This window comes from Erithacus rubecula, assembly GCF_903797595.1.
Source record: "Erithacus rubecula genome assembly, chromosome: 2".
NCBI lineage: Eukaryota > Metazoa > Chordata > Aves > Passeriformes > Muscicapidae > Erithacus > Erithacus rubecula.
Genome location: NC_136685.1, coordinates 19,493,087 through 19,520,882, shown reverse-complemented (window position 1 = coordinate 19,520,882; position 27,796 = coordinate 19,493,087). Strand labels below are relative to the sequence as shown.

The 27,796-nt window shown below is 38.6% G+C and overlaps 1 protein-coding gene across 3 annotated transcripts in view; it reads right to left on the bottom strand.

Annotated features, from left to right (window-relative positions):
- DLGAP2 (DLG associated protein 2) overlaps window positions 1–27,796 on the bottom strand; it is a 438,256-nt gene that overhangs the window by 310,944 nt on the left and 99,516 nt on the right. The window contains exon 1 of one of the 3 annotated variants that reach the window (XM_079325553.1): window positions 15,017–15,357. The exons of the other annotated variants lie outside the window; for them this stretch is intronic. The gene's annotated coding sequence lies outside the window, so the exon portion shown is untranslated. Of the gene's footprint in view, window positions 1–15,016; window positions 15,358–27,796 lie in introns of those variants that run through there. 3 annotated transcript variants of the gene reach the window in all.

The following is a 27,796-nucleotide window of genomic DNA, read 5'->3' as shown; positions in this document are numbered from 1 at the left end:
CTGTTTGAAATCCAGCCTGCTAGACAGGCTTGCTTCATGCTACAGGGATTTAATTTCTTACAATAGTGTTTTCCTAAGAAAAACCATTCCATTAAATATATGTGTTTGGGAAATGCTATGATACTCAGAGATAGCTGAAATTAGTCTCCACCTGCCTGCTTTAACACATAGAGATGTGAGGAGAGTTAAAGGTGATTCAGCGTTTGCTCACTTACCCACCTTTTCCCCAAGGGACTCAGTTGTGCCTAGAGGCTAAAGCAAATTGCTTAAGAACCTGTATTTAATATTTTTTTCTAGCAGAGGTTGGTAAGAACTTCAGAAGAAGGTCCCCTGATTAAAGAAAAAAATTACCTGAGGGCATTTTTCAACAGGATCTCCACAAATCTTGGTTTACTTACTCCTGCTTTGAACAGACTCAGCTACATCTAAACAACTTCTTAATACACAGGAATAAATGCATTCAGATTCAGCTGCATTAATGTTTGGACAGTGCTCACCAGAACACCAGTCAAGCTGGGGTTTCAGGGTAGAAAACTTTAAACCTTAAAAGTAAAAACCCCGAGAGGACTTTATGTACATTTCCACTGATGTAGTTCCAGCAAAACAGAGTCCACTTCTTGAAATCCAGCCCTTCCACTGTACATTCCCTTTTAATACTTTATTTTATAGTTTATTTGGATCAGGGACCACCCTCTACTAAATTTCTAGATTACACATAGAGAGGGTCTCAAAGGCAAGGCAGTGCAAATTTTAATAATAAAAGCAACTCTGAAAGAGTTGACTCCTACCAGAGTGACTCACATCAGGTCTAGATCGGTTGAAAGCAAAATCTGAACGCAGCATCCATGGATACAAGACACAGTATGCTGTCAAAGCAGAGAAGTCAATGGGTTTTTTACAGGCACCCTAAAGAGAACTCCTTCCTCAGAGATTGAAAACACTGGAGAAAACAACTCCAGAGCACCAAATAGCCATTTAGATATGAGCAAGTTCTTTCCTTCTCCCTCTCTCCCTCCTGTGCTTGTCTTCAAGATAACACTAGCTGATCTCCTTAAATATGTTGATTAGGAAAAGACAGAAGCACAGCTTTGACTCTGGATATCATAACCCCTTCATTTCAGTACTGGGTGGAAATAGAAAAGCATATACTCTGTGTATCCAGATGGCATAAATATTTTCCATGTGTTTCCATGACAAAAGATAAAGATAACACAAGAAACAGTTAGAAAGTAGAAGTGTGTGTGAGTGTAAATGAGATTGATGGTCCAGAAGTTTCTCTCTTGGCTAGATAAAAGCAGATGAAATGGAAATGAGGAGAAGAAAAAAAGACAGAAAATAGCTAAAAAGAAAATTAATCACTGCTTTATCAAATTCAGTACTGCCTTGGGAAACACCAAATGCCAGATTTCCTTGTTAATGTACAAAGTCTTTCAAGGCTGTTCCCAGGATGTAGTAGGCAAGTGTGTGCTTTCTTAAAGCAATATCTTTTCCAGCATCTGAGCCAAAGGATGTCACCACTCTTCCTTAACTTAGTTTTGAGCTTACCAAGAACACAGTGCTGAGCACAGAGTTCATTCCCATGCAGTGGAAAATGTTAAACATGGTCCATGGAAGATGCCTCGATGGTTCTGATGTGTGCCTAAAGGCTTCCAAGCTTTATAAAACCTAGTGCTAAAGAGAATGGGCCATCATTTACAACAGTTCCCATTTGTTTAGGGAGATATTGTGAGAAAATACTCCAAGCATATTGCTGTCTCAGGAAGGATTATACTGAAAGGATGAGTCACTCCAGTGAAAGCAAAGCTTCTGTGCTTGGTCATGGGGAGTTGTCATAATCTACAAGATCCAATACTAAGGAAGTACACTGGACATCTGATAAAACTGCAGACTACACAACAGAATATTCTACTCCTCTTAAGGTCTTTCCTTTACATGTGGGATCTTTGAAATACCCTGATATCCTAACAAATAAGTCTAAATGTCCTTAAACCACCTTTGAAATTCCTACTGGTCTTCCTTTTGCTTGTTCTTTCTACCATAACTGCAAACTAAATCTCTCCAGGCATTCCAGAGAGCTGATAAATCTGAACATATCTGGGCAAAGAATTAGAAAGGCTGGATCTTCTTTAAAATGTCTGGGCTTTCAACTAATTAGAGTTGAAACCTAAGTTATAGAATACAAGTGGATTATTGAAACTCCATTCTGAAAGGTATAAGACCAAAGGATGTTGCCTTCTAAACTACTGATATTTTAGTAGATAGTCTCTAAAGCAAAGATAAAATAAATTATTTCAATTAAATGAGTTTGTCTGCCATCTCCAGTATCATTGTAACATATATTAATTAGTGGGGAAATACCAAACCAACAAAAAATGATGCTAAAAAATTTACAATGCTGTCCTTTTAAACTGAAAATGGCTAACAGTGAGTACAAATAAAAAGTGAATTCTTACATGCCACCTTTTCCCAGAAGTAGAGTAGGAAAACAGTTATTGCACATTGTGTGATGCTTCCTTTAATTGCATTATTTAGGCCACCCCATGTGCATATCGATTAACAAGGCTCACACTCACTAAAACAAGGTAAAGCTTTACAAGAACTTGCACTTCCACTTGTTTCTATAGCAAACAAACAGGAAAATTAAGCAAGTCTTGGACAAGGAAATTTTAATCTGGTATCCTTCATAATATTTGCAGCCAAGATCAAAAATGCTAGGGGCTATACATTTTATCTTTCAGCCAGTTCTAGTTGTGAGGAAATCTCTTGAGGAGCTGAACTGAGCTGATGGGATCCATTGAACATACATTACTGCAACAGGCATGACATTTCTGTACCTAAGCAAAGGTTCTTCCTTAAATCCCTCTGAGATTCATCACTTTTGCTTTTCAACAGCACTATGAAAAATTTAAAGGAGCATTTCATCCTCATAAGGCCAAATTTAATTTGTAATCATATAGCAATACTGATGAAGAATAATGTGCAGTTTTTAGTTACTCATCAAAATCCTATTTCCCAACAAATAGCTAGAAATATCAATTACAGGTTATCACAACTAAATAAATTCTTAAGAATGATAATTGTAGTAAATTATTACATAATGCTTGAAAGAATCAGAAAAAAAGTTCTGTTCACAAGCTCAGTTTTATATTACCAGCTGTGATATTGGTGTCCCAAGGAAAATTTGAATTTCACAATCAACTAGCATTACAGGTGGGAAAAAAAAATCTACCAAATAAAAAATTACCTGTTCTAATAGAAAAAAGCATTAATTTTCATTTCCATATGAGTATTTAAAAATTGAGAACAGAAATTTTCTCAAAACAAAGTGAGGAGGGCTTTATTTGTTTTTCAAAACCTGGCTAGCACAATTGTTGATTGTTAAGGGGCAATCATGGTTTGCATCTGGTGACTGTTCTAAATGAAATAGAATTGTTTGGGAAATAGGAAGAAAGGGATAAAATGTTCTGCCTGATTTCTTTCTGTCTGTGAAACTGTGTTTTACTAAGTCATTTTCTTTTCAAATTAACTCCCCACTTCTTTGAAAGACAGCTACATTGAAGCATTTATGGCCCTAAAGTCTGTACAAAATACTGTTTAATATAAGCAGGAACTCAGTACTCTCTTCTGCCATAACCTTGATACTGTAGGATGCCTGGTAGATTTCCAGAGGTCAAATGTTTGGTAGGGTTCATTCTGGTAGTCTAAATTTCTAATTCTTGGAGCATTTCAGATCTGGATTCTCTATAAATTATAGCTATTGTGACAAAACATTGCCTTTCACAGGCAGGGGAGCTATAGAGAGAGTTTTCTTCATTGAAGATCAAGGCTATAAAACAGCACTAACATTGACCAGCAAAGTTGTGGTATAGCCATACCATTGACATGAAAAGAATCATGTTCTTGCAGGTTAGGATGTCAGAAATTCTTCATATTTTGATAGTATCAAAGTGGAAGATGCATCTGTGAGCAGGTCAGCTTTGTGAACAATGATTCCTCACTCATTTGGTGGCAAGACTGCAAAAACATCTGGCTGCCTTTAACTGCAAGTGTTGAAGAACAGCTGTAATAACAATGAAGAGAAAGACAATCCCAAAAGACCATATCCAAAAAATATGCCTTCCTTTAAAGACAATGAGTTTGCTTCAAAAATTGCACTTTTTTCTTCTTACCAAGATCTTCACAGAACTTAAGTTAGAGGCTTTTAATATTCCTTCCTTCCTTCCTTCCTTCCTTCCTTCCTTCCTTCCTTCCTTCCTTCCTTCCTTCCTTCCTTCCTTCCTTCCTTCCTTCCTTCCTTCCTTCCTTCCTTCCTTCCTTCCTTCCTTCCTTCCTTCCTTCCTTCCTTCCTTCCTTCCTTCCTTCCTTCCTTCCTTCCTTCCTCTTCCTTCCTTCCTTCCCTTCCTTCCTTCCTTCCTTCCTTCCTTCCTTTCCTTCCTTCCTTCCTTCCTTCCTTCCTTCCTTCCTTCCTTCCTTCCTTCCTTCCTTCCTTCCTTCCTTCCTTCCTTATCCTTCCTTCCTTCCTTCCTTCCTTCCTTCCTTCCTTCCTTCTTCCTTCCTTCCTTCCTTCCTTCCTTCCTTCCTTCCTTCCTTCCTTCCTTCCTTCCTTCCTTCCTTCCTTCCTTCCTTCCTTCCTTCCTTCCTTCCTTTCCTTCCTCCTTCCTTCTTCCTTCCTTCCTTCCTTCTCCTTCCTTCCTTCCTCCTCTTCCTTCCTTCCTTCCTTCCTTCCTTCCTTCCTTCCTTCCTTCCTTCCTTCCTTCCTTCCTTCCTTCCTTCCTTCCATCCTTTTCCTTCCTTCCTTCCTTCCTTCCTTCCTTCCTCCTTCCTTCCTTCCTTCCTTCCTTCCTTCCTTTTCCTTCTCTTCCTCCTTCCTTCTTCCTTCCTTCCTTCCTTCTTCCTTCCTCCTTTTCCTTCTCCTTCCTTCTTCCTTCCTTCCTCCTTCCTTCCTTCCTTTCCTTCCTTCCTCTTCCTTCCTTCCTTCCTTCCTTCCTTCCTCTCCTTCCTTCCTTCCCTTCCTTCCTTCCTTCCTTCTTCTCCTTCCTCCTTCCTCCTTCCTTCTCCTCCTTCCTTCCTTCCCTCCTTCCTTCCTTCCTCCTTCCTTCCTTCCTTCCTTCCTTCCCTTCCTTCCTCCTTCCTTCCTTTCCTTTCCTTCCTTCCTTCCTTCCTTCCTTCCTTCCTTCCTTCCTTCCTTCCTTCCTTCCTTCCTCTCTTTCTCTCTCTCTTCGTTTCTCTTTCTTTCAGAGCTTCCAGCCATTTCTTTGCAGTAGAATCTTTAGAATGTATTCAAGAACTTGGTATCTCAAAATTATTATTGTAAATTAAATAGTAACCACCTGGTCTCCCTGTCTGTTAAAACTTAGAGCCGTTAAGAAATTTCTCCATTTTGCATTGTTTCATTTTGACAAACTTTGTAACAAGGCCATTATTTTACCAATTTTTCTCAAGTAGTACTGCCTCAGAAACCACTAATCTGAGAATATTTGTGTAGACTTTCTGACCTTTTTTGTTTTAAGTAAAACTAGTTATCAGTGATGTGTGACTTAATTTTTCTATCTTTTTGTCTTTTAATCTATGTTCTTTGTCAAACAGTTCCTCCACTTGCAGTCCTGTGTTCCTTGCCTTTACTTCCCCTTTTCCTCCTTCCCAATTTTTTAAGTTCAAGCAGAGAAAAAAGTGGTGTGAAAATAGACAAAAAAGTGATTATTTCCTACCTGTTTTTTGATTTTACACATATCTGATGTCTTTGAAAGATGACCAGTTAACTTTATGACAAAACTGAACATGCTGTTCTAAAAAAAACAATTCTAGAAACTATGGGAAAAAATAAAACAAAGAAGAAGGACTTGAATATGACCAAAGCAGGATCAGGTTAAATCTCATATCAAACCATCTGTTCTCCCTTGACAAACTTTTGGGAAAGGGGCAGAGAGACATGACAGCAGCTGCAGACAGTTCAAAGGCTTTCAAAGGGTCTGGAGACCCCAAAGCAGGCACCTCACACAGTGAGGCTCCAAGCTGAAGCCTTGTCTCCAAGTCACAGCCTTGAGAAAGAGTCTGCAAGGTCTCTGTAATATTTCTTGATTATTTGCTAAATATAGCAACACAGTCTAGATCCTCTGGTGCATAAATAAAATTCTGCTTCACATATTATCTGTTTTGTTCACCAGTATGCAAATATGGCTATTATGTCACCCCAAGATTAACTGTGTCTTGTGCTGCAGCAACTGCAATGCCAGAGTTTGGACCTTTGCAAGCTGAAACGTGGGTTTGACCTGATATTCAGGTTCTTGTTGTGGCTGATGAGAAGTTTTGTTTTGAAGGTGAAACAAAGTCAAATTCTGTAACTTCACATGTTGCCAAGAGATGAAAACAGTCGTCTTCTGGCCATATCTCATCAGAGGCTCTGGCACTAATCCATTTCCAGGCATCACAGCTCATAAACTCAGAACTATTATGGACTCGATAAAGTCAATCGATACATTAGTTAAGTGAGATGGAATGATTTAGCTCTTAGGGAAAAAAATATAGGGCTCAGTGTTATTCAGTGCTGGGTTTGAGCATCCTGGTATAATGAATTTCAAGAGCACCATTCAGACAGACACACCTGTCTTGGCACATTCTCTTGAAATACAAACCAGGAAAACAAAGTATTTTTGTTTTGTTTAAATTAATTGATTTGATAAATTTAAAAAAAAAAAAAAAGGACTTCTTCTTACTATCTGTTTTACAAAAGCTTCTTGAAGAACTTTTATCTGAGACCCTATTTCATAACGAGTATGTGTAACAGCACAACAAGAACCTGGATTTGTTCCTTAGAAACTTGAAAAGTCAAACTCCAAAGTATCAGTGTAAGACTGGTACGTTTTTCAAAGGTGGAGAAACCTATAGCACTGACATAACCTTTCCTCACTGGCAAATCTGAGCTAGATAGAAAAACAAAGTGACAATGGGAGGAAATGGGGTACTGTGGATGCCACAATATGCATTAAAAATACATTTTCACACAAATTCTCTTCAATCCTACAAGCTACCTTAAAGTAATAAAGGTAAACAGATGCATACATTTACATATATCCAAATAACCAATAGTGTATGCTGACTTATCACAATCTTTATGAGGCCTCTTTTAGAAACTAATTTAATCTTTTATTTTAAAAAGTAAATACATTTTATTTCATGCTTCCTATTTGAAGAAAAAATGTTCACAACATAGAATAGGGAAACTGCATTAAAAGAAAAAAAAAAAAAAAAAGCTGAATACTTTAATTCAGAGGCTTTTAGCATAAGCTACAGCAGTGAAAATGTGCATTGAAATTACTGGTTAGCCTGACTACTAAAAACAGTTATTTTGGCCACACCATAGTAGAAATATTCTTTCTGTAGATTATTTCTATTAAGTTTTATGTTTCTTGCAGAAAGACAATGTGAGCACTACTCATTAAAGGTGGAATGCAGGAAGAAGTAAAATCTAGCAATGGCTCAAGAAAGCAGATTACAGTACATTTGTAAACCTGGTTTTCTCAAAGGGTGACTGAGGGCCAGAAAATGACAGGACAGAGATGCACATATCCACAACAGATTATTTAATCCTGCCAGTGTGCAAAGGAAAAACATCAGCAATAACATTAATATTCACAGTGGCACCCTTTGATGTTTTCATAATTTAGATTTTACCTCAGTGAGAAACTTGGCAAATTACTTTTGTTCCCATGTTTATTGTCTTTTACAAAAGGACAATAACACCCCTGCATCAACCCTGCATTGTAATTGCCCAGTAAGCATCCACAAATGTTTGATATCCAGGATTTTGCAGTCTAGAACTGAAGCACACTGGAAAAGCTGATACGTGTAGAAGTCACTATGGTTACTGCCTACACTTTCTTTGCCTCCAATAAGATCTTTCATTTCCATAAGCATTAAAATTCACCAAATGCACCAAAATTATTCAGACAAAAAAATAATCTCTGGTTTATAAGCCTTTTAGCTGTGTTGCTTTTTTATCTTTTTAAGTATAGACTCTGAGCTGAGGCATATTATTCCACATCTGAATATAAGGAAAAGTATTGCAGGAGAAATCTTGTGGTAGAAATTCTTTGTGGACCCCCAGCTTCGGCAGTGTGTGTGGAACAGCAGTCTGTTGTTGGTCAGTGCAAAACCAAAACCTAGAAAACACTGTACAGGATGCCAGAAAAAAAAGCACTAGCTGGAGATTTAGCAAGCCAAATCCGAATGATTATTGTTAGCATTGTTGTAAATCTTCCAAATAATAACAAATTAAAAGTTCATCTTCCGTGGTTATATTCTCTATCTATTGTAATAAGAAATCTCTATATGTAGAACAAATGTATTTGGTTGTTTTTTTTTTTTTTTTCTTTGCTTTATCTTGCAGCAATCAGCAGGATTCTTTCTTTTAGTATTCTTACATAAATATCAAACTGGTTAGAGCCTATAATGTTTCCTGATCTCACGGTCACTCAGTATACCAAGCACTTTAAAATAGTACCCAGTGGCTGTGTCCTCACCAGTCATTTAAAACATATCTTAGTTTTATCCTTTTACTTCAGTTAGCTTTCTACTTAAGTTCCTTTCAGCTCACTGAATTATTTTGTTCCCTGGTATTTCCTGCTATTTTGAAATCCTCCCTGATCCACCACTGTCAGTTCTCCTACAAACAAGTAGCCTATTTTTTCTTTTCACCTCAATTATCTCCTTACAGCTAGTTGCTTTTAGTGTGACATATTTGACAGATCAATATATTCTTTATCAGTTCAGTTACTTCCCTTCATTTTTTCTGTTTGTGATTTTGCTGATGTTCCCTTTAGGTGAAAGTTCTTAATACTACTCTTTAATACAATGAGGTCCTTTCACTGAGAACAGCCACAGACAGAACTTTTCCAAAATCATAAATACTTCCTTATAAGACAGATATGCAAATTGCCCTTCAGACCAGATGTCCAACCTGTCAGAACTCAGAATACTGCTATCATGGCATTCACTTCTTAAATCAGACTGGAAAATAGAGCTTTTCCCTGTAACCCCTCACTTTCATAATAACAAACTCCTGCTAATATATTAGATGTCACACAAAACAATAAATCAGCAGTGATCACTTTTCCATGTATCATTTCCATGTATGAAACCAAGATACATTAAAGAAGGGGAAGTTAGAACTTCCTACAAGTTCGGATTCAGCTGTTGGCTTAAAAGAGTCATATGACATATATTTCTATATAAGTCATAGAAAATATTGAACAATTCTCTGCTCAAAATTTTTCAGTGTAAATGAGAATGTGACAAAGGTTTTTACTTCTGATAAATTCATAGTAAATGCACATGCATCCAGATTTCGACAAAAACAGAAGCAGTTTATTGGGAGCTTATAAAGCTTGTGGAAGGGGAGTACACCAAAAGGCTGATATTCATTGGTAGAGTGCTACTCTGACATTTAAGCTGTTTTCTGTTATGCTTGCTTACTTACTTGTGCTCCTGTCTTATTTCCTGGCAGAAATGCCAAAAAAATAAAGTGACCTCTGTATACTAACTATTAACTATGTCACATCGTGCTGCTTAAAATATGTTACAACCTGATTGGCACAGAAACACATTTTATTCTGTTTGGGAGCACTTATACCCAAGAACAATGAAAATTCACAGCCCCCAGCTTTTTTGGGAACCAAGAAGTCAGCTCTAAATATGGCTTTTCATAGGGGTTCAGCTGCAGCATTAGAAGCTGTGGCAAAGTATCTTAAATCACAGACAAGGTCATTTATAATGGGACAGTATTTGAAATAAGCACAGATCTTGCTCAGATTAAATTAATCTAAATTGGGGATCAAATGACCTGCAAAGACACAAATTATTCTTTAGAAATCATTCCAAGCTGCAAACACTCAGGAGACATACCCTGGTTTTACCTAAAGCACACACCAATACAGTGCAGATTCACAATCACAGCAACTGAATGCACAGAATAAAGAAAACACAGCTTTAAAAAAGTTACTATCTTACAGAACACAGCTGGCTGGTAGACTTAAGGAGAAAATGAAGATGCTGAGGAACAAGTGGCTTCTGTAGGCCTGGCAGATGCCAAGACACAGAGTGAGCTGCAAGGGGGGCACAAGAAGAGGGACCAGAGAAAGCCTGCAATAGGCAGGGATGGGAGCAGGGATAAAGGTCTGCTGTGAACAGGGAGAGCTGCTGGTGTGTGGGGCTGTGCCCTGCATCCCTGCAGGAGCATCCCGCTCCTCTGAGACGGCTCAGCGCGAGCGGACGGCTCCATCTAGAGGCAAAGAGCCCCGAGCCGGCCGAACGGCATCATCCAGAACGCCTCTTTCTCCTCAGGTCAGAGCCCTCCCAAAACACCACTCTGGGCTGCTGGCCTCTTGGCAGGCATATCCAGCAGCAGGGAGTGAGCTCCATCCACCTCACCTTCTGCAAAGGCTGAGCAGTCGAAAACCAAGCCAAACTTTCCCTGACATCCACCTCTCAGTGCAAATGGGCTCCCACACCACGACCTGCCAGATTCATTCTGCAGCACCCGTAAAATGGCACAGATTGAAGGCTTATTCTCTTTCTGATGGCAAGAATGGGTCCCACAAGCAAAGGGCTCCTGCACTCCTTTACTACTTGTGCCTCTTAAGAAATAGAGTATTTCCCACTAATATCTTGATAAGCACATCCATATTCACTATCAAACAGAGCACTAGTAGTTAATATGAAGTTAAAGAAGTGTTTAAAAAAATAATGACATTATTTAAAAGAACATTTATAATCCTTTTTGTTGCAAAGGCCTTCTCTGTTGAACAAAGATGAAGCTATTCTTTTCTGTCTATCAATAAACAAGTATCTTATCTCCAGCCACATATTGCTACTGATAAAGAGCCCAGGAGCAGCAAATCACACACTTTAAGCAGGCCTAACTTCATCCTCTATATTGCTGGGCCTGGACTCTGTGTCAAGCTATTCTCACAGAAGGGTTTCTTTTCTGCACTGATCAAGAAAAAAAAAAAAAAGCCTTTGAGAGGATGTCTCTGGAAGTCCTTTTCTTCCAGTCACAGGCTCAAACATGTATTGCAATGTAATTTTACAAGCTTAACTCCACTGTAGCTTACTGTACATCTAAAAGGACTTTTTCAAATAAGCAGCAACCAGTTACATGAATATAATTCTTCCTGTTCACTGTTTCCAGGCTTGTGGGGTATGTACCACCAAATATGCACTTTTTATAAATCAGTATGTTTAGATTCAGACAAGCTGTGTATCTGAGCAACAGCACAGCTAGGAGCGACTGTTGTCTATGCATTACATTAGCTCAGATTACTCATTTATTATACAATAGTGTCCTAAATTTTGCCCATCACTTTCTTTGGGTGTTTGTTAGTGAGGAAGAAAATTTGGATTCAAACTTGATAGTTTTACTTTTTCCATAATGATGTATTCTGCAAGTTAGATATAAATAGTTAAGAATAAAACTGGTGAGCTGATTATTGTAAGACATATTGAGGAGTGATGGCAGAGAAAAAATAATGCTCATTTTCCTATAAAAATTAATTGCAAAAATGTCTGGTCATTTCTTAACCTATTCTTTTTATATGTTTTATTCATTTTAGACGTACTTTTGCAATAAGAATACAAATCTAAATGAACAAATGCAGAGACAATGTATTTTACAGTTCTAGGTTAGGTTTTGGATTTCTTCTAAGGGCACATATTTCATAAAGCACTGTTTATTTTACAGGATTCATTGCTGAAAACAAAACTAGCAAACTACACAGTCATTTCTTCCCTGACTTCTTCCTGCTTTAGGAATTCAGATCCAGTTTGCTGTTACTCAAAACAAAATTACTTGCAGCTATGACTCATAACTTTGTGGTAGCAAAGAATATAAGATGTGTGTCTATTTATGTAGCATATGCATAATAGCACATTGGAAGTTTTTTAAGGTCTCTTCTAAGAGACGTGCAAGAGCATGGATGGAGAAAGAGCCCATTGGAGTCAAAGGAGGACCCCAGTGGACTCTCCTATGTTTGCACATACAGGTACAAGGTCACTGAATATGTACCAGCACCTATGGGAAGAGTTGAATACCAATCAAATGGAAACATCAGAGCTAACCTCCATGAGGCTCTAGTGATTAGCAATCACTTATGCTCAAAGACATTCCCACCTTGCAAGCTCAGCTTCGTCCCTTGGCTTCAGACCCAGAACAGACCAGCCCCCAAGCAAGTCCTGCCTCTTTGCAGTGCTTGGCTTTGCAGTGTCCAGCACTGATTTAAATCAATGTCTCAAAGACATTGGTGACCAAAGAAACTGCACAACTAGTGTGCCTGTGAAACATATGCCACTGTCCCCAGCTTTACCTGGGTGATCCAAAACCAAAGAAAAACACGAAGAAAACACAGGTGAGAGATGGACCTCAGACTTTCATTATTGCAAAAAGTTTTTGGAGGCAGTCTTTTATGAAAATCTGAATTAATCTAAATGGATAGAAAAAGAAGAACAGCTTAGGTCAAGATACAGTGCTCAGAGAAGTGAATAAAAAATGGAGGGAAAAGTAGCATGTTGAGAAAGATGGAGAAGAGGGCCTGTTATGTTAAAGATGTGGATAGGACAGAGATGGTTCACAAAACTTTAACACAGCCCCCTCTGTGTTGGGAACACATATGACACAAAAATCCTAACCTTTTTTTATATTTGGAATGGCTTAGCCTTCTCTTGCTCTACCTGAAAATGGTAAAATATATGAACAGTGACTTCCGGTGACTGATCTACACAAGTATCCATGGGTGTGATGCCAAAACTTCAAATGTCGAAATCAGAACAAGACTGAGACTATTTCAGTCATTGTAGATCAATGTTCCTGGTCTAAATTAGTCAGCTGCCTGTTATGCAAGATCATCCTCCCTGCTAGTCATTCTCACAGGGTATTTACAGAACACTGTATGGGAATGGTGAGAATCTGAGTGAAGGTACTACCAGGAGGAGGCTATTTAAAAAAGAATGTACTGCATACATTTTCAGGCAGACATTTAAGTAGACATTTCTATAAAGCATTTGCTTTTCCCTTTTGCATTATATATGCACACAGACATACATGTATACACACATACATGTATAAACACACACACATCATGTTTTTCATGTCATTGCAGGTAATGTGGGAAGGAAGGCATACATATATATGTTTTTAAAAATCTTTCTAGAGCATGAAATACTTATGCTACTTCTGGGTAGCACAGGCTTATTTGAAAATAGCTTTCAAAATGCAGCCTTTGGAGAAAAGCATTTCACAAATCAAAGTGATTCTCAAAAAGCTTATTTTGCCATGATAGCATTTACTAGAGTAGGAGGAACAGGAAAATTTTTTTTTATATCACTCCTGTGGATTCAAATCTGCCCTTTCCTGGATGTTTGATTCAGTGTCCTGAGCTAAATGTGAAACATCTTGTTAAAAAGATCACAACCAAATGCACATAAAATATTTCAGCACAATGATCTGCAGCTCTTCTCCTTCCTTTCTATCTTGCAGACTAGTTTCTTACCCTCAGTGGCTGGGGTTGCAATATAGTTCCATCTGTGTGAGATAATTTCTGCCTGATTAACTAATGTTAAAAAACTCCTTTTTGGAAAAATACAGAACAAGTGAAGTGACCATAAGGTGGACTAGCTCAAAAAAAAATCTCATTGAATAGCCTTTTGCTGTTTGCATCATATGACAGGATTTCTCTGTGTGCAGTGTTATCTCAATTACTGCTCTACAAATAGAGTCACAGAGAAGGTGGGGGGGAAAGTCATGTTTAAATTTTTAACTATTATTTTTACTCTATGTTTTCATTTTTATTTCTTAAAGGGTATAGTACATGAATTAAAAGGCCTGATTTATTTTGTTAACACAGAATACAGCACGATCTGCACTGATTCAGAGTGCATCTTATTTGCTAAAGCTGGAGATAAAGACCCAGAATTGTTGAACCAAGCCAAGAGTTAGGCTACTTTTTCTTTGATAAATAGCACTTTTTTCAATAGCACTTGACCAAAAATGCAGGAGCTTCAGCAAAACCCGCCAAACTCCAAATGGACTGTCTGATGATTTGGCACAACTTGAGATAATGCTGAAAGCAAGTACAGCCAAATTAGTACTTGCATTCAGTTAAAATGAAATGGACTGTCATATAAATAGATCAAAATTGGGCCCAGATCCTGCAATTCACTATGCAGGCAGACTGTCAAGTGCAGAATCAGCACTTTGGTGAGCAGAAATCTAATGAGGAAAAGCTCTAAAATGCCGGAAAGAATTATTAGAAGAAAAACTATTTAAACCCTCCACATAACTAGAAATATTTGCTAAATACCACAGAAACTAATAAATGAGTTAAGAGCACTTACTTAGAACCTGTAAATTATTCTTTAAATGTAGTAAAAATAATTTCATGCAACAATGTGTCAAGCCAGTTTTGCAAAAGCGCTAAAAAATCTTGACTGTGTTTATCCACAGCACAGCAAGTCTGTAATCAGTCTTAACCAGCCCAAGAAGCAATGCACTACCTGAGCACAGCACAAGTGACACAGATTTTGGAAGAAGATTAAAGATGAGAGAGAAGGAGTGAAAGGTTAAACGTACAAATCCCACAAAGAAAGGAGACTTTAAATGCTGGGCTTTTTTGAAAATTGCAGCCTACAGCGCAGTTCCTCTGCTTCATGTTTGCTCCGAATTAAAAATAAATAAATAAATAAAGATAAGCTGTTTAGTATTTTTAAAGAACCAGTTTCAAAGAGAATTCTATTCACATTAACAGAATAGATCACATCGCGTTATATAAATAAAACCTTATACTGTGACACAAGGATCTGCTAGGAAAGTCAGAAATTCGATAGACAGAAATGCTGTGAAAAATCTGCAAACCTGAACAGTGAGGAGAAAAATGAAACAAAGGAAACAGAACATATTTCTAGACTCTTTATGAATAAAAATAAGTACAAATAATAAAGGAACAACAACAACAACAACAGAAAGCCTTACCATGATGTTTGCACAACTGTGTGTCTGTAGCCCATGCTATAAATGTGGATACCTTCTATTTCCATCATCTCAGCCCCTCTAGTGGTCAATACCTGAAGATCTTGCCTTCAGGAGGGACACGATCTATCCATATGTACAGTTTGCTCTTGCTCCAGTATCTTGACAGATATTTTTTTCTTAGTGGTGTAATTTTTTCTGGAGATATAACTTGTCACTTTTTATTAGCATTTTTGTCAGTGCTGCTGCTACGTGCATACATTTAATTGCTAAGCAACAAAGAGTAAGCTCTGCACAGCACATTCGACTACTGCATTCCCTGTGCCATGCATTGTTACTAATGCACTTATATAATATGAACTACCAAAAAAAAAAAAAAAAAAGATAAATATATTTACTTCTGTTTCCATAGCATCTAGAAGCCACAATCTGGAATCAGGGTCCATCATGCTAGCCACCAGAAAGAGAGCTAGCAGCTGAAAGAAGATGGGGCAAGTGGACCAATAGAAAATGCACAAAAGTTAAAAGCAGAGGTGAGTTTCAGTGTTTCCATAGATGAGTAGGTTAAGTCTAGAGCTCAAGGTGACTACCCACCTACAGTTAGTAATGATTCTTAGATATCAGGGAACTATTGCCGTGGCTAAAATACTCAAAGCTTTTGCAAGTGTGATGGCCTCAAGGTGTAAAGCATTAACAGTTTTCAAAAGTTTATCAGTTTGGAAGAGATAGATCTGCATTGTATCACGAAATACTCTCTCTTCCTTTTTCTCTTTAAGTTGTAGAAAAAAATAGGGCAGGCAGTGCTTGTCACCAAATGTTACACATCACTGTCTGCTCCTCATATCGAAATATGTATTAGCCCCTATCCTTGAAGGCTGTCTCCAAAATCTGAGTTTGGCATTAACAAGAATTACTTGAGTCTATCACACAGGGGATAGACACTACAACTCCATCTTTCCTTTGTTGAAGTGCAGCAATGTTCACCAAAGATTTCTCTTTATATCTGAGATGTACAAGGACAGTGTTCCCTCTTGGTGTGACTATTTTGCAGACAGCACCTCATTTCTTAGTGCCATATCTGCAATGCTCAGCAAGAAGAGCTGGTTGATTGCAGGCCTACTAAGCCATGATTGTGTAGATGTGCAAACCGGCACAACCACATGCAACCACTTTTATTTCTGCAGTTAGATTCAGGAAAAGGGCCTGACTGTGTCTGTGTGTCTTTGGCATTTCCCATGTACCCCAAATGGAGCAAAGAGCTAGATGGGGAGACCAGGTAAAATCCTCCCATACTTTATTTCAGGATACTATATACCAGGAATGATAGCAGGTATACTTTAAGACAGGCTTCTACACTATTAGCTCAAAGGATCAAGAGGAGTTCCAGGAAAAGAGGTAGGTGCTTTTGAATTGAATTATGAACTGTCATGTGCACAGTCCTGCCCAACAGCATTAGTATTTCCTCTGGGTGCCAATATTTTTGCAGAAAAACTGGAATTCCCCAGTATCTAATGTGTTCTGTCTCTTTTGGTGGGACTGAAACAAGGGCTGTAGCTGTCTTCTAGGCACATCTTTTATACTCCCATGGGAAGACCAAGCAGAATTGTTCTAAATGAACCACAGCAGGAGACCACAAAGAACATTATCAAATTCCCAAACTAATTAAATACAGCAGTACTTAATCATATAAAGTGCTTCTGCATTAAGCTATTCAACACATTAATTACTTAACCCCTGAAATATCATTGTGAATATATGCTTTTTATTGCTATTTCATAGGAGGGCAGATGGATGTTTGGAGAAGCTATATATTTCCAAGAACTACAGAGTCAAACCCTTTCACATTCAGACCTTGCTGGAAAGACTAGGTAACGACAGCTCTAGCAACTCCTGCTCCAGCACAGCATTTTTAGTTCAGAATCACAGGATTTGGAAGGAATCCACAAGGATCACTGAGTCCAGCTTTTAAGTGAGTGGCCCACATAGGGATTGAACCCACAACCTTGGTGTTATTAGGAGCAGGGTCTGACCAACTGAGCTAATACCATTTTAGATCCCATAGCATCTTGAACCAGAATAGATACCACCTGCTAATTGGAAGACCCTGATTTTGCCTCCTAGGTCATTTTGGGAGATAAATACAGAACAAAATTACTGACTTTCTAGCTACTAGTAAGAGCTCAGTGATTTTCTTATGACCCAGTCCTACAATTCCTCAGAATAAGGATTCAACAGAAGGTAGCACAGAAGTCACATCACTTGGCTTATAAAATAGAAATTTTAAAAACCCATCAAATGAGGTAAATTAATGACATATTACATTACACTTGTGTGCTGATAACTGTAAGAATTTAATCTTTTTCATATCATATAACTTTCTAGAATTCAAAAACTACTACATGAATAGGATGTGCTTCTACATTTCTTAACACACAGCTCATTTCTGGATCCTCACATTGAACATTAGTAGTTTCTTCTGCTTAGCTCAAGACACCAGAATGGTCACACACTTTACAGCAGAGGGTTCAAATAAATGTTTTATTATTCCTCCATTTTTATAACTGCCCTTTAATGCCTCCAAAGGAGAATTGCAGTCATATTCTGTTTGGCTTCAAGGAGGAAAGTATATAGCTTATGTGCAGATAAATTCAGAGGTCCTTAGTAACAAGACTATGTTTAACAACTCCTTTAATTTTTGGTCAGCCTTAAAATAGTTACACAGTTAGTCTACATGATCCTTGAAGGTCCCTTCCAATTAAAATAATTTATTCTTCATTCCATTCCATTCCATTCCATTCCATTCCATTCCATTCCATTCCATTCCATTCCATTCCACTCCATTCCATTCCACAGTGTTGGGCACACCAGCCCCAGACCCCAGGGCAGGCAGGGTGATGCCCAGTCTAGCTGGGGGATGGACATCACAGCAGCTGTGGACTAATGGCATTTGAAAAGGGATTTTTTTCTTTCCCTAGCAAGCCCCATTAAAGAGCATGTCTACTTACAATAAAAATGAAAGGGACAGTAAGCCTGGTCTTTGAAGACTCTTAGCATTCTTTTATCAAAAAAGGACTCACAGCAGCAGTAGCCATTGTCCACACTTCTCAAATCACAAGGGTTAATGGGGTCATCACCCTTCAATGAGATGGCAAGACAATCCTTACTGGACTCAGAAAGCAATCTTGTTCTGAAAATAATAAAAATTGACAGATTTCTCTCTATTAGAAAGGTATTTTTCATGGACGGGATCCATCTTGCATAGACCACCAGAAACAGCATAATTTTCAGCCAGTACTAAGCTAAATATATGTGTATGCCTAACTCAAAACAGCTTTAAAGGTGTGTCACAGAAGACTGAGTCCAAGCCAAAATAGAACTGTGAATTAAAAAGACATTTTCAAGAGGTGTATGTGTAAAAGGCTCAAAGATACTTCTCAGTTCTGGAAACAAACCTTGCATTTTGGTTGTTATATTCCTTTGCAGTGAGATCATTCAAAGGAAGCCAAAAGTAAACCTTCACTGACAGCATAAGGACCCAATGGGGTCCTTCCTCAATTACAGTGCTTTACAGATACTTAACATCAACGAGTTTCCAAGTTTTTTTTTCCTGAACTATTATTTTCACTTCCTCATATCCACTATTTTTGTGATTTTCTGCTAATGTGTGCCCACCACTTTGGGGAGAGAATTTTATCCAGCAGCCAGCTAAGGGGCTGAGGAGCAGCTGTGAGCTTTACTGTTGCAACATTAATAATTTAAACATGTAAAACAGTTTGTTAGGGATGGGCATGAGGGCATTACAGGGCTTTCTGTAATTTAGCTCCTCAGTGTGAGGAACAGTAGAGCACATCTTCAAGCACTTGTCTCCAAATCAATGCTTCCTTGCTTGTAAGGCAGAGGCAGGGAATGTTTTATTCACAAGATTTCAGGAATGCCTAAATGCAGCTCAAATAACAAAACTTTTAGAATGTGTACTTTACTTAAGCTTTGAACCTGATAGTATCTGTTAAGATTTACACATCTGAGAAAAAGAGCTTTTCAGTTTCTAAAGTTGTGAGGTATATTCAGTCTCTACTGTATTCTAAATCTTGCAGTCATTATGAAAAATCCTTCTCAATTCCAAACATTTCCATCAGTTCAGAGTGGGGTGGAAGTGGGGGACATCCCACAAAATCCGTATCAATAATATGGGGGTACAGGGACAGCAGTGAAATTCTAGGAATTATTCAGATCTTAGACTAATATCTCTCTGCATGGAGGCAAAAAATATTTTATGTATATCATACTGTAGAAAAAGCTTTTTGACATGTGAGAGCTGTATAACAGTGAAAGAAGCCTTTGTCTGTTGGTTTCATTTGCTTATGGTAACAAGAACAAAATACCAAAACAGACATTAATTTTCAGTCTTTATTAATATAGCTGTATTTGCATATCCAGGACCAAACTGAAAGGTTCTTGTCTACATTTCCCAGAGGAAAAAGGATGAGAAGATGTAAGTGTTAAGACTGTTTTGAAAGTTTGATTTTGAAAGACTGATTTTCTTTGGAAAGAATACTGACTAGGCTGAAGAAAGCCATCACTCATTCTCTAAAATAATGAAGGCATAGGATGAAGTGTACTTTGATTTCCTGATAATAATAAAAGTGGGAATACTTTTTTACTGTATGTAATGTGAAGAAGAAAACAGTGATGTTCTCTTGGCATGCAAAGGAGGTGTATCTGAAATAGTGTGGTATTATGTGCAACAGAAAATTATGTATAGCAGGATTATGCAATGTGCTGCCCCTCACCAACACTGGAAAACATCAAGTGTTTTCATAAATGGAACAATAGCATCCATTATGTTGTCTCAGAATACATATGCTTCATAATTGACATTATTAAAAGGGGAAAAGTCTGTTCTGTAAAAGCAGAGCAGTTAAATGATGCTCATAATCCCTACCATGCAGTCCATTAACCTCAGAAATTTTAAGTAGCTTCGTAGTCATCCATGGCATTTCAGATTTCTCACAGCTTCAAATCTGTGGGCAGCTTCACAAGCTTTTTGTAAAGTTTCTCATGACTAGGACATCTGTAAAAGTCCCTCCAGACCTTTCTTCAATTCATCTTGTGTTAAGCAGTCAGTAATTGACATATCTGAATAAAGATAAAGGTACATCCCTAAAAACATGTTCTACTGAGTGCAATTTTATTTTTTTTTAAGACTCATTGGTAATTTTACATGCTAAAACATTAAAAGCATTCTATTTCTTAATCCTGTCTTTTTCTTCCCATTTCAATGGGAGTTTTCAACGAGCAGCATTCCCAGACAAGACACAAAGAAAGAAGTCAAAGTAATCAGATATGAATCTTCTGTCTTTAACAAACTAATCTACCATTCAACATAGGTGTCCTCACTATTTAGGTGAAATAAATTATTTTAGAGTCAGATGAAAAATTGCAACACTGCCTAACACGTTGCTTAGAGACAGCTGACAAATTTTCTTCCTGGATGTCTACTTGGGAAATATGAAAGGCAGAATCAGGATGCTAAATTTTGGCATAGTGCTTTTTTGTTAATTCCTTTAGTCCACAGAGGGAAGAAATTCTGAACCTTTGTTAATGCTGATCTCATGAAACTGGCTGCCTTTTCCTAGAAGGAATTGATTTGGGACTCAACTGCAATAATAATAACACCTTTAAGTTATCCCTCACAAATGTACCTGACTCCTTGACAAAAACACTTTTGTATTTCCAATACACACATATGAGCTGGGCCTAGCTGAAGAAACATATGAGGATTATGTTAGAGGAATTCAGAGATCTGCATGCAGAGAGGAGGATGTAATCTCTTCCTCTCTGGATGGCAGCACTAAATAATGTTGTACTACATAATATAAGAGAGTATGAAAAAGATATTTAAATACTCAGAGCACGCTAATGTCTAAAACAGAGATACAAAAATACACAGGATATTGTATCTCAGGGCATCAGTTCAATTATTTCAGTACTAGAGGAGAAGAAACAATATATTCACCCTCTCAGAAATCAAATCCTGCCTATCTAACTTGAAGTTTGCCTTGTGTGATGAAAAATCTAGATGTAAAGCTTCCAAATGGCACACGGGGGGACAGCTTTAGCTGCCCAGGATTATCCATAAAAAGACCATGTCTGAGCTGCTGACCTGGGGTTTTGAATCTAAGACTTCAAATTACAGAATTTTTAAGGACTATATGTGTTTGCTGTCTTATGAGCAGGAAAAAAAAAAAAAAAAAACGAACCAGATTTGTGATCTGAATACTAGGGAAAGATAGTTGCTTTAGATCTTGTCTTGTACTGCACAACTGAATTTGCTAAACTCAAACAAAATTTTCAGTGTCTCCTTGGTGCCAGGGTAGCTCTGAATTCCCAACTCCTGGTGACCACAGGCAGCAATCCCACTGAATGGCTTAGTGTGTCTCAATACTGCCATGCCAAACCCCTCTGCGCCAGCACGAAACTCCTTTAGGCCTCCCAGATTCCCTCTGCACCTGCTGGCCCTGGTGCAAGGCACACCTTGGCAGGGCAGACCCTGGCTCTCGGGGGTGTGTGGCAGGCGCCTGGAAGCGGCAGAGCCCGGGAGCCCCGGAGGATGGGGAAGGCAGCAGCAGCTCCCCCTCCGCTTCCCGCGGCTCCCAGCGCAGCCTCAGCGCCGCTCCTCCCACGGCAGCTCTGAGTCACTGCTCCATCTGCCAGAGGCGCCGGCTCCAACCTAGGGGAGGTGGCACTCTGACTGGGGAAAGAGGCAGGATGTGGCATTCATCTGAAGAATGATGCTGTACCAATGTCCCACATCCTCACCCAGCTCCTGAGTTCATTCAGATTTCTCCAAATGCGGGGTGGAAACTCGTGTTTGCTTGACATGCAAGAGGAAACACTTCAAATTGCAGACAAATAACATATATAAAAACTTACCAATGCTGTCTATGAGTCACATTTTTTTTTCCCCAAAGAGAACTGTAAACTAACTAAACACTAAGTGCATGTCTGGTAAAACAGAATATCCAAATTTGTTAGATACTTTATAAAGGTCATGTTCTGTAATACCACACTGATCACCACCTGATCAAATTGCCCACTGCTCCAAATTTAATGAGAGACTGAAAAGTCTCAATGGTAATTGGGATAGATGATCCTTTAAAGAGAGAAAGTGAGTGGGTAGTTAGCTGAAGCACAGAAGAATGCTTATTAATGTGGAGGTGGAAGAAATCCTTTCTGAGAAGAACAATTAAAGACTATTTTATTTGGAAAACATTGAATTTTTATTTGTGTTGTTCCACTGAAATCCTGGACACAGTATCAATTCTCTAATGGGGGGGAAAAAAAGGAATAAAAAAATCCAGCAACTAATAATCCAGCGGGCTGTCTTCTGCCTACAATTTCATACTGTATGGTAAATTTAATGATTTCAAATTTTTTATTAAAAAATTTGTCATTATTTTTAGGAACTCTCTAATGTGTCTTGCTCTGTTTTTCTTAAAAGGTTTTACTCCAAACAAAGTCATCATCAGGAAATCCAAGTACACAAAAAGATATAAAGACAAAGACAATAATAACTATCTGAGTGAAAATTACAGAACTACTACATTAGGATAAAAGGAATAATTTATTCTTAATTAATATAAAGTACCTCAAAGACACTAAGTATGCTTTATGCTCTTGCAGTAAGATTATCCAAATGTTTTACTGGGAGTTGAAATGGCACTGAAGTAAAGTGCTGTTAAATATGTTACTCAGATGTTCATCAGGAATACAGGGACAAAGGGCAGTTCTTATAAAAATAACTCTATTTTTAAAATCATAATCAGATTTTTTCTGCTTAAAAGATAGAGACAATTTCAAATAAGTATTATTTAAAGGAAATCACATGAACTGCATTATATAAAAGATCAAGCAAGGCAACTGCAATAGCTATTCTGGGTTCATAATCAACAGAATTACTGACACTTTTATGTCCTTAAGTCTGCAATTCTACTCATATTTTACTCTGACTGCAAAATGCATATCAAAATTCCAGAGTGACTTTTTTGAAGTAAGAATGTGCCATGAAAGCAATATTTAAGTTTATATTAAAAATGGAGCGGAGGGGGAAGTAAGCATTTAAGACCCTCTTTTAAAAATATAATTTAAAACTGGTAATTCGGTGGTTCTGATTTAAAGGGGGAAAAAAATAACATAACAAAAATCTCTTAATGTTTTATTTCTGTGAAATTGCTAGTCCAGCTGTCAGGAGCTATGACAAGTCTGGGATCCTCAGGTCCCAGATAGGAGGATTGCACAAGTGCTCCAGCCTGAAAGCTCTTTCAGAAGCCATATTTGATGTTCCTTGTCTGTTCTATGCCAGGAGCATGTCAAAATACAGATGAATTGTGATTCAAGACTGGGGTTAAAAATCTATCCTCAAACATATGACTGCAGTTTGTTGCTCAGGTGAAAGGTTGACTAGTTTTCTAGTTCCCAATTTTCTTTTCTTTCAGAGCAGGTATTTTATTTAGAGCCATAACTGGCAGGGTGAAAAGGACAGACATAAAATACTTGGTATAAAATCTGTGACAAGGTACTTGGGAGAGTGGAAAAATGTACAAAACAACAGCAAACACAAGTTATAAGCAGCAGAAGAGATTTAAGCATGAGCAACCACCAGCATGAGCAACCACCAGCATGAGCAACCTGGCCTCTTCCCAAGCTTCCAGGAGAAATGAACTTCAGTAAAAACTTATTTCCCTTCTTAAGAGAAGACAACTGTGGTTTCAGGCAATTCCCACCAGGTCTATTATTATTTACAATGGAGGCAGACATCACTCTTGGCTCTTGCTCAAGAAGAACAGGCAGAGGGGGAGAGCTCCAACAACTTCCAGAAGAGAAGAGGCGTAACTGTTCACAGCACATTCTTGGGTGCAATGAGAAGGGACTTCATTGCTAATTATGGCTTATTAGTGCTGTTGCATATTAAGTTATATAGAAGGGGTTCAGGTTAGAAAGTACATTATCATTTCGAAAAACTTCTGACCTACGTTTCCCTGAAGACACTGAAGTCCTTTTGTCTAAACCATGGATCAAAATTACCTCTCTCTAGCCAAATGGCTCTAGCCTACCTCCATAGGCTTAGAGAAGACACCCCAGTCCCTGAGAACAGGTCTGCTCTACCCTCAGACTGAGAAATTTCACACAGAAAGGCAACTCTTGCACCATTGTCCCTGTCATGTCCTGTGATGGGTACAAGAGACACAGCAGAACACGACCTGGGCAGGGGGGAGGATCACAGATTTGGCATAATTTGCATAGGAACCCATCCATCAACAATTCAAGTCAATCCTTCAACTTCTCTATCTTCAGCAAGGGGCACGTGGCACTTGCTCCCTGCTCAGCCCTGTGTGCCATGCACACAGGTAAGGCAGGGACATGGCACCAGCTGGGGGCTTCTGATGCTTGGAACATGCCATAGCCTCTCTCCAACACAAAGCACACTACAACAAATATCCCTTCACCTCACCATATGCTCTTGCCAGGTGGGGGATTTGGACCTGTTTGAATGTGGTTGTGTAATTAGGACTGAACTCATTCTGAAGAGAAGTTTGGAGAGGTTCCTACTCCATCTCCCTTAAGCATGAGATAGTCAAGAGCAACCATGGCAGAGGCAGCTCTTTCTCTTTAAGTCTCTCCTCATTTTCAGACTTTGAGGAAAAATGATAATCTACCAATGTTTCTGCTGAAATTCAATTTTCAAGCCTATATTTACCAGATGGTTTTCAATTCTGGAAGGAGAAGGGAAGGAAAAAAATAAAGTACAAGTAAAAACAGAGGAAGAAGAGAGACTGTAAAAGCTAGTTTAAATGCTTGCATCATATTATTTCTAGAACTGTTTCCATTGCCCAGATTCCAGTGGCATTATTAGATAACCATTTAGCAATCAAGTCTGTAAATCACAGTCTTGGAGAAAGACTCTCCTGGACAGAATAGAGAGGAGGAGCAGGTAAGAGCAAGGCAGTTACAATTACTCAACTAGACAGTGGTTATTCATCTAATCTCTAAAGAGAAGGCATATTTTATTATTCACTCTGTCTAAGCTCTGTTCTGTAAGCCTGGTTCTTTTATACATTGAGAACTGCATTACTGAAGTACAAAATGAATATAAATAACATTTATATTCAACTCATAGTTCCTATGTCACAAAGCTTAAGAATGCCAAGCAGATGAATCCAAACAAACTTAACTTCAATGTCATGATAGGAAGACTCAGGAATAATAAAGCATGAAAATATAATAGTGGAAAGGAAAATAAAAAAAGAAATCCCTTCTTTATGTTTGGTTTAATTTTATTCTCTGAGAGGTACACATTGCAATTAATTGTGCAGGCTATAAACTAAACATGAACATTTAATCATGGAAATCACTGTCAGCTAATTGATTACTGTCAAGAATCTGTTGATCACAGAACTTGTTTCTTCTTGATCCACCTTTACAAAACTGAATATTAATGCACAACAAAAATAGTACTCTTTGCATGCAAAACTTATGTGTTTCACTGAAGACACCCCCACTTCCTCCTACCAAACAGCTGTGTACAATAGTACATTCCAAAAATTTTTCTTTAATGCTAGAGCACCAAAGAATAGTTGAGGTAAAAGGAAGTCTTTTTGTCAAATGCCTTTTTTAGTAAAGACACTTGCATGTATTTTAATTTTACCTACAAATTTAAAAGTTATATTACATAACTTCTTCCAGACCAGATTATTTTACAATTAAACTATCATCTGAATGAATCTTAAAAGAATTTATGGCACTTTCTACTCCATCTGTTGGTGAAAAAATATATTGAAGCAACAGAAGAGGTCTGACTAGGAAAGTATGTATTATGGATAGACATACAAACCTGTTACTAACCGACTATTCATGAGTACAGCCAGAGCAGAGACCCATTGAGAAGTGCATTTTCAGCCCAAATCAGGAAAAGAAAATCTCTAAATGGATATATAAGCTAAGAACAATATCTAAAAGTATCTATCTTGTTGGTAGTCGATGCACCAAATAAAGTAGGTAGATCTTGCTGTGTGCAAACACATGGTCTGAAATGCAAGGCTTCTAATGGTTCTGTTATGGACAAAACTTGCCTGATGGTGAGATACCTCTTGTCTCAATGTCCTGAGTTTAACCCCACAAGCTCATGCTAATATCTTGATCCATTTCAGCCTGTAGGGAACTTGTGAAAGATGACATTCACCAAGTCAGGGTAGTTTCTGTGCTGCAATGGGTGGTTCTGGGATGATTTATTTCAGGACAGGTTTTTCGTACAGTGCAAATTGCAGCTGCTTAGGGGTGCACTGAGGAGCCTCCTGGCTGGAAGGATCTGGAATGACCAGGCATGCAGAACCAGCACCAATTTGCTTTCATGCTGTAGGAAGTTAATGCATGATGACCAAGTGGTATTCTCAGCAGTTTGATCCATTTTTACTAACAAAGTATTCTTTGTGATCAGCAGCTTCCTTTAGATTGTGCACTGGGCCTCCTCTTGGCTTATTTTCCTGTTTGTTATGCAGAGTCCTGAGTGTGTACATACTGCTCACCCTTCCAGCACTAACTTTAAGAGTTAAATCAGCTTCCTCAGGAAGCTGCAGAAGCCATTTCCTTCCTGAAGGACAGTGGAACTGTGGCTAACACCCCTGAATGAAATGGCATTGCACTGGAGCTTGAGATACAAGACGACCATCATTTGTGTGTGTAGAACTAAAGAAAACAAATAGGGTTTTTAATTTCTGATCTTAAAAAGTATTTGGTTCCAAAGCTCAAGGAAAAGGTGGCTGAAAGCTCTACAGTGATTGCTAAAGCTCTTGCATCATTTAGCAGTGGCAGAATTGAGTGACTTCCCCTTGGACCACTGCAGTGATCTCGCTGTACTTCAGCAAGGGGTTCACAATGACCCAAAATTCTCCATTCAATGCAGACAGCAGGCAAGCTCTTCTGGCAAGCACTGGCCAAGATGACACAGAAGGTAGGTCAGTTTGGGACTTGCACCTGGCATTCACACAGAGCAAAGGGTAAAGGCAGAGATAAGAAAAGAATAGGGTAGAAGGAATCTGTCATGTATTTTTTAAAGAAAAGAGTTAACATGTTTCCCACGGACTGAATGTAAATGGAGCAGTGTGCTCTGTTGTTAGCCAGCAAGCAGATAAAGTTGCATGGAATGCAAGAAAGAAGAGCCTGTTGGAGATACTTTTTCACCTGACAACTGCACAGGCAAGTGGAAAACCTCATATAAGAACTACTCCTAAAAGGAAGCTGTGGGTTTCTCCACAAGGACTTCCCACATGCTGGTGTTTCCCAGGGGTCAGTGTTGGCCAGCCCTGTTTAATACCTTCATCAATGAATTGGACACAGGGATTGATGCTTCCTCAGCCAGTTTGGATATCACACCAAGCTGGGTGGGTGTTGATCTGCTGGAGAGTAAGAAAGATCTGCAGAGCAATCTGCACAGGCTGGATCAATAGGCTGAGGCCACTTTTATGAGGTTCAGCCAGAACTGAATCACAGTGAGCCCAGGCAGTGCTGCAGGCTGGGCACAGAATGGCTGGAAAGCTGCCCAGTGGAAAAGGATCTGGAGGTGCTGGTTGACAGCAGCTGAACATGAGCCAGGGTGTGCCCAGGTGTCCAGGAAGGGCAGTGGCACCTGGCCTGTGTCAGCAATGGTGTGGCCAGCAGGAGCAGGGCAGGGATTGTCCCCTGTGCTCAGCACTGCTGAGGCCACACCTCGAGTGCTGTGTCCAGCTC